Genomic DNA, 7,901 nt, shown 5'->3' on the forward strand with positions numbered 1-7,901 from the left:
AAATATGTAAGTACACATTGCTACCAATTACTCTGTATCTTCTTCAATAAATTACTATACCTCTTTTGGAACCACTTTCTAATCAAGTTGTTATATAGATAGAAGCACTGCAAAATATATTTGCCCAGAGCCCCATATACCCTAAAGTCAGCCCTGCATGAAATATAGTTTCTATAGAAGGCAGGAAAAATGCCTTCTTGCAGAATGAGTTGACACTCTAGCAATCATCTTTAATGACCAATGAATTTGTCAGTATTATTAAAACAATAATTTTGGATTTTTAGAAATTTGATGTTTCCATCAGTTGCTGCTGTCAGTCTTTTTGATGTTGAAATCGTTCTTAGGTTAGTGGGAATTTGCATTCTTTTTGAAAGACACCCATTACTCTTTGATAGCTTCCTTGCATTTTAGCACAAAACGTTTTAGATTTATCTCGTGTAGTTCCTGCTCCCTACCTAGAACTGGACATTTCTTCAAGGACACTTGATGTCTTTTAGTATGAATTTTTAAAAAGTTTTTATTTATTTATCTATCTATTTATTTATTTATTTTAGTTGTCGATGGACCTTTATTTTATTTATTTATATGTGGTGCTGAAATATAAACCCAGGGCCTCATACATGCTATGCAAGTGGTCTTCCACTGAGCCACAACCCCAGTCCTTAGAATGAAATTTTATTAGAGACCAAAATCTGAGTGCTAGGGACACTCATGGAATTGGATTGTCATTCATTATAAGCCTTTTCAATTAAGAAACTAAAATTTATGGGGGGAGGGTACTGTGAACAATTCAGGGGCGCTTAACCAATAAGTCACATCCCAGACCTTTTTATTTTTTATTTTAAGAAAGGGTCCCACTGAGTTGCTTGGGGCCTCAATAAGTTGCTGAAGCTGGCCTCAAACTTATGATCCCCTTGCCTCAGCCTCCAGAATCACTGGTATTACAGGCATACTTGCCACCACGCCTAGCAAGAAGCTAAAATTTTTTAGTGGGGGGTACCGGGGATTGAACCCAGGGTGCTTAACCACTAAACCACATTCTCAACCCTTTTTATTTTAATTTTTAAAAATTGAGATGGGCCTTGCTAAATTACTAATGGTGTCTTTGAACTTGTGATCCTCCTGCTTTAGCCTCTCAAATCACTGGGATTACAGGCATACATCACTGTGCCTGGGAAGAAGCTAAGATTTTTAAGATTTAAAATCTTTAAGATTTAAGATTTAAGATTAAAATTTTCAATCCATCACTTGCTCTATGGATTTTACCTTCCAATTTAAAATTTTAAATAACATCTGTAATATGTCCAATTCTTTCCTTTACCCGATTTTAGCAGGTAAAGGTACTCTTTACTAGAGTACCTATATCCTTTCTGGCTTCCCTCCAATCTTCAGCCAAAGTGATTCTTAGAGCTTTAAACTGTCATCTGTCTGTTTAAAACCCCTCATTGAGTTCCCATCACTCTCTCAAGTTAAATCACTCATACACACACACACACAGAACCAACTTAATGCAGCTCTGGAGTAGCCATTTCAGATACATTAGGTATGACAGAACAGGGTTCGTCTCCTGGTGTAATGGTGAAAAATGAGATTCCTCAAGCTCAACTTGTATTTTGTTATTACAATGCATAATCTTATCATAATCTTAATATTATTTCATACACATGCAGATATAAAAATCTGCCATCTAAAAAACATTCTAGTTAACTAATATTTTTTTCCTTTCCCTACCTAAAGTAATTAAATTCAAGTTATGGTATTAAAATTGTGAATTTCACATCTCTTTTTTTTTTTAAATATTCTTTAGATGTTGACGGACCTTTATTTTATTCATTTATTTATATGTAGTGTTGAGAATCAAACTCAGTGCCTCACACATGCTAGGCAAACACTCTACCACTGAGCCACAACTCAGCCCTGAATTTCACATCTCTTAACATTATAAATGAATAGATAATGATTTGGAATTTTTGCCTTAGTAAGATAAAAATTTTAATTTCTTTAATTTTATAAGATGAAAACTACTGAATTTTTTTTAATCTGCAAAATGTTTTATTTACTACCTCTACTTTGTGTGTACTTTGTGTACTTCTAAACATCTAGAAATACTTGATGTTTCAAATGAGGACTTAAGTTTTGTCCACAATGGATATAGTAGTGTTGAATAAACTATACATATGTAATAATGGTTATATCTGAAAGCTTCTTCTAAGTAGGATAATTCTGGAGTCCTTCATCTCTTCCATTTCGTTCTTTGAATTTTTGTTATTAATTAGTACCAACTTATTTTGTTCCAACTCAGGTTGGAACTTTCTTTGAATTTTGTTTTATTCTTTCCATTTCTGGCAGTGTGCTAGATAGATCATAGGTAGGCAATTGCTATAGTAGGACACAGACTGAACACCTGACTTTCTTTCTCTGTTAGCTAAGACAGCAATTGTATGAAAGGAAGCAACTGGGCAGATACGAAGTTTAAGTCAGAAAGGTTTCATGTTACTGCTTCAAGGATTAGGGGCATAGTTTTCAGATGGAAGGGTAGTACCCCCAGAAGCATGTTAGTTGTCACAATGATTTGAGGAGTGACATATAATACTGGCATTTAATGGATGCGGGCCAGGTGGGATAGTCCTATCCAATGAAGAATTTTCCAATATTGTCTTGGAAATGTCAAAAGGTGAAAAACATCTTTAGCAAATCTGAGCCTAGAACTCAATTCTTTTTATATACAAATACTCAATTCTTTTTTTATATACAGATGCTCCTCTACTTAGGATGGGGTTATATCCTTAAAAATCCATCATAAGTTGAAAATAATGTAAGTTGAAAATACATGTGATACATAACACAATGCCTTAACAACATAGTATATGTATAGGTTGGTTGTCTCCTCTTATCGATAGCTGGGCTGACCAGAAGCTGTGGATCATTGCTATTACCTACCATCTCTAAAGAGTGTCTTACACATGTTTCTAGCCCAAGAAAAGATCCAAATTCAGACTCTGAAGTAGGGTTTCTATTGAATGCATATTGCTCTAACATAATCATAAAGTCAAAAATTTTAAGTTGAATAATCTTAATTCGGGGACTGACTGTACACAATGAAAAATGTGTATTAAAAATTTGAAGAGGGGGCTGGGGATGTGGCTCAAGTGGTAGTGCACTCGCTTAGCATGCGTGAGGCACTGGGTTCAATTCTCAGCACCACATAAAAAAAAAATAAAGATATTGTGTTCACCTAAAACTAAAAAACATATATATTAAAAAAAAAATTCAAGAGGGGTTGGGTTTGTGGCTCAGTGGTAGAGTGCTTGTCTAGCATGCTTGGGGCACTGGGTTCAATTCTCAGCACCATATACAAATAAAATAAAGGTCCATCAACAACTAAAAAAAAATTAAAAACAAATTTCAAGAAAACAACAACCATACAAATCAAAGAAGATGAGCATGTGCGCGTGTACACACACACATGCATGCACGCACGCATGTAGGCACGCACACACGCATGTAGGCACGCACACATATATCAAAAACTATTTTTTTTCTTTTTCTGGTCCGTTCTATAAATATTGAATTTTTAAAAAGTTTTATAATCTGGACATGGTGACTTCTACTCCCCGGCCCTCCTATAGTCCAAAAACACAGAATCACTTATAAGTTTCAGTTGATTTGAGAAATTTTAATTTGAACTATTTGGCATAGCTAAGTGTCTTCTAGTTTTCCTCCCATAATGCTGAATAAGATAGGATAGATAGATAATAAAATAGGCAGACAGTTAAGGAAATGCACCCCATAATGGCATCTCTAGATGTAAAGCCATTCCATGAGATTAACCTGTAGAACCATTCCAAACATTCCAGCCAACTCTTTAATCCCTGGGCAGTGGAAAAAGGAAGGCAAGACAGACCTGAGTGAAAGCTACAGACTCAGGAGTTAGCAAATAAAAATGTTGCAGGCTAAACTAACAGGCTTAACATCTTTCCAATACCTGATTGGCACAAATTTTGACCAATAGCATGGGTACTTTTTAATTCCTAATTAGCATAGATTTCAGCCAATAGCATTGGTACTTTTCCAATATCTGATTAACATAGATATTGACCAGTGCCTCTACTCAGCAGCTCTATAAGGTCCTAGATTAGCACACTTAAGTGACAACTCCAAATGGGTCTCCCCTTTCACCCTGCAGGAGTTCTCTTTTCTTCTCACTTGAATAAATCCTAATGTTTTATGCTTACTATTCTTTGTCCATGGATTTCATTTTTTGAACACAAGAGCCCAAAAAGAAGGCACTAGCAGGAGGCTAGGGTCTGCTGCAACACTACTGTAGCAGAGGCTGAGAATCCAGTTTCAAATACCAAGTTATTCAGTCTTATCTTTGGCCATGAAAACTTTTTACAAAACACTTCTCATCAACTCTTTGTAGGCACGCCACAAGTTTAAGTGCCCCTCAACAAATAGATAACTAGGGAAGATCTAAGAACTAACTGTACTTACCATCATCTTCCTTCATATCTCTTGAGAATGAAAAACCTACTTTGATAATGACCTTTGCTTTGCCTCCTTTTTGTATCCTCAATGTTCCTGTTTCCTAATTATTGCAGCAGTAGTATTTGGAATCTAAATTGGTGAGGAAAATATATTTAGATATCTAGGATACCTGTATTTTGAGTGGGGGAACTGGAGGTTGAGCAGAGATCTGCAGAATTCCCCTTGGTTGATGACTGCCTACTTCATCTTCCACTGGAAGAAAGCAGGAACAGTTGTTTGGCTGAAAATTTTGGGTAGTAAAACATACTTTTTATTCCCTGGGCCTCATACAGCACTAGCTATTAGTTTCTGTCTCTTCTTCTTTTTTTTTTTTTTTTTTTGGTTCCAGGGATTGAACCCAGGGGTACTTAACTACTAAGCTATATCCCCAGCTCTTTTTATTTCTTTATTTAGAGACTGGGCTTCCCTAAATTGTTGAGGCTGGCTTTGAACTTGTGATCCTCCTGCTTCTGTCTCCCAAATCACTGGGATTACAGATATACACCACCATGCCCAGCTTCTCTTCTTTTTCAATATAAAAAAATTGTTTTGCTCTACCCTCTATTGTTCTTATTTTGTTGTTGTTGTTATTGTTTATTTTTCAAATTCCTTTATTCCATCTTCTCTTCTCTTTCTAATGCCAAATCTCTGTATTTTCCAAGTCTCCTACCTGGCTTAACTGACTAAGCAATTAAAAGTATTAAATATCCTTTCTATCTTTCTTTAGAGCCACCCTTTGAGGACAGTCTTGCCAAACAGTTCAAAGGGGCTGCTGACAGAGTACAGCTGCAAACGGACTAATGGCAGTCTATTGAAGTATAGAGTTCTTGTTTTACTTTTCTCATTTATTTTTGGTTGTTGAATATAGGTAACATACTTTATTATTCAATAACAGACTAAATGTATGCAATTAACACCAGTTTTTCTGGTTTATTTTTGTTTTAGTACTGTTGTATTAAACGCAGGGCCTCATATATACTGGTCATGTGCTCTGAACCACTGAGCTACATCCCCAGGTCAATCCCAGGTAAATTTAAATGTCAATTTCTGAGGCAAGGCATTAGAAGGAAACAAACAAAAAAAAATTAGAAACCTATTTTTAAATGTAGCAACCCAGGCAGTTTGCATAATGTGCATAGTGATTAAGAATACAGGGATGGGGATATAGCTAAGTTGATGCATGCATCAAAGCCCTGGGTTCAATCACCAGCACCATTAAAAAAAAAAAAAAAAGAGTACAGACCAAGAGCTAGACCTCCTGTTTTTAATTCAGTTTCATTCTTCATTGACTGTGACTTTGGGTATATCTTCTATCTACTTTGTTTCAGTTTCCTTTTCTATAAAGTGAAGGATAGCTTTTCCCTCACAAAGTCGTTACAAGGATTAAATTAGATTATACAAAGCACTTAGATCAGTGCCTGGCAATAGAAAGCACTACATAAATGTCAGTTATATTACTCCAATTTATAATAATGACTAGATCATGTTTTAGAATGTCATTTGTAATGTTTATGATTTTAAGGCACCTGAAAATGTGATTTAGATTACAATAAGAAAAAATGTTTGACTTAATAACTGATTAATAAGTTCTTAAGAAAGAAACCACTTTATATGAACCAGTACAGAGTGTGAGTAGGAGATGTCTGCCTGCCATAAAAACACTAAAAATAATCTTGAGCATGATGATAAACTACACTATAAAATACATGCTTTACATTATTGTCCTATCAGTTTTCCAGTTCCTGGCATATGTCACCTAAGCAAGACTTTTCTCCCCCAGTAGTGATTCTTTGTTATTGCTTTTGACTTAGATAAACAGCATTCTAACTATTAAGAAACATTTTGTAGGGATTCATGATTATTATTTAAAGTGTTAGCTGTGAAAGACTGTGAAAATATCTTTAACACTGTGCTTTTCTTTTTTTAAATATTTATTTTTTAGTTGGACACAATATCATCTTATTTCATTTATTTATTTTTATGGAGTGCTGAGGATCCAACCCAGGGCCTCCCATGTGCTAGGGGAGTGCTCTACCACTGAGCCACAAACCCAGCCCAACACTGTGCTTTTCAAAGAGAAAGGATAACTATTTGAAAGTAATAAAAAGAGGATAATAGAATCCCAGACATAAGAAGAAAAAAGTCCATGAGCTCACAGATGGCATTCATCTGCCAAGACAGGGAATCTGTTTCAGGAGCTAACCGGTTTTGCTTGCTTTATTCTGCTGAGTACACTTGACTTGGGACAGGAGGGCAAAGTGCAGTGGGCAAATTACTTTTCCAGACAGAAAAGACTATGGCACTTCTGCCTCTCTACGTTAAGGGCTAATTCACAGCCATCTACTATTCTGGTTTTTCACTGAAGATGTTACTGACCTGAATGGCCTAAATGTTTATTACCTACTTAATGTATATACTACTTTTAATAAAAGTTCCAAACAAAATTTTTTACCTTACAACTAATTTTGTTTTATATATTGTCTATATACAAGTGATGACTGTTTTATGGAGCATGGAGATTTACAAGTTAGAACTTGAGAATTTGAGAAGCAGCATTATCTGATGGAACAAAGGCTTAGGAGTCAGGCTAGTGAGTTCTGAATCCTACCTGGTATATTTCTCACTCATCTGAAGATGCATAAGTTATTTAATTCCTCTAAGCCTATTTCTTCAACTATAAAATAAGGATAGTACTGATCTTCAAAACTTGCAAAAATTCAGTTAGATAAATATGTGAAAAGACTGCCTACCTCCTAGTACAAAGGCAGAAACATCTCCAACATTCTATGAAGTACCCTTCTCCCCTGGAAGAAGAAAAAAAAAAAACTGTATCACTAAATTTCTAGAAAGGTCAAGGTTTTCAGGAAAAGAAAAATTCATGTGTAAAATGATTACCAAGAAACATACTTCATAGGCAGAGTGTTGGGGTGGAGAGAGAACCCTCAATCTGTTTGGCAATTAATCCTATGGGAACTAAACCTCAAAGTACAAAACTTGGGAAATTTTCCTTAGTACTGTAACAAAAACATCATTTTTATATGGAGAAAACAGACTCAGGAGCCTGAAAATTTTCCTTATTCAATGGATAAAAATCCTCCATAAAGGATATTTGTACTCAGGTGACTAAAAAGTTATGTACAGGTATCCATTACTTAAGTAATGGAAATTTATGTGCTGTTCCTTGCCTAGGTCTTGATGAGCCCCAGGGAGGCCTTTAGGATGGAAACCTGATCTGGGAATAGGTATTTGAGCTCAGTTAATTCTAGAGGCCTTCCCAGATCATCTCCAGACGCCAAATGGTATATCAGAGTGTAGTTCATCATCATGCTCAGGATTTTCTTTAGTGGTTTTTATGGTATATGAAGGTGTAAAAT

Source organism: Urocitellus parryii, chromosome 2 (genome assembly GCF_045843805.1).
Source record: "Urocitellus parryii isolate mUroPar1 chromosome 2, mUroPar1.hap1, whole genome shotgun sequence".
In the NCBI taxonomy this organism is placed as follows: Eukaryota; Metazoa; Chordata; class Mammalia; order Rodentia; family Sciuridae; genus Urocitellus; species Urocitellus parryii.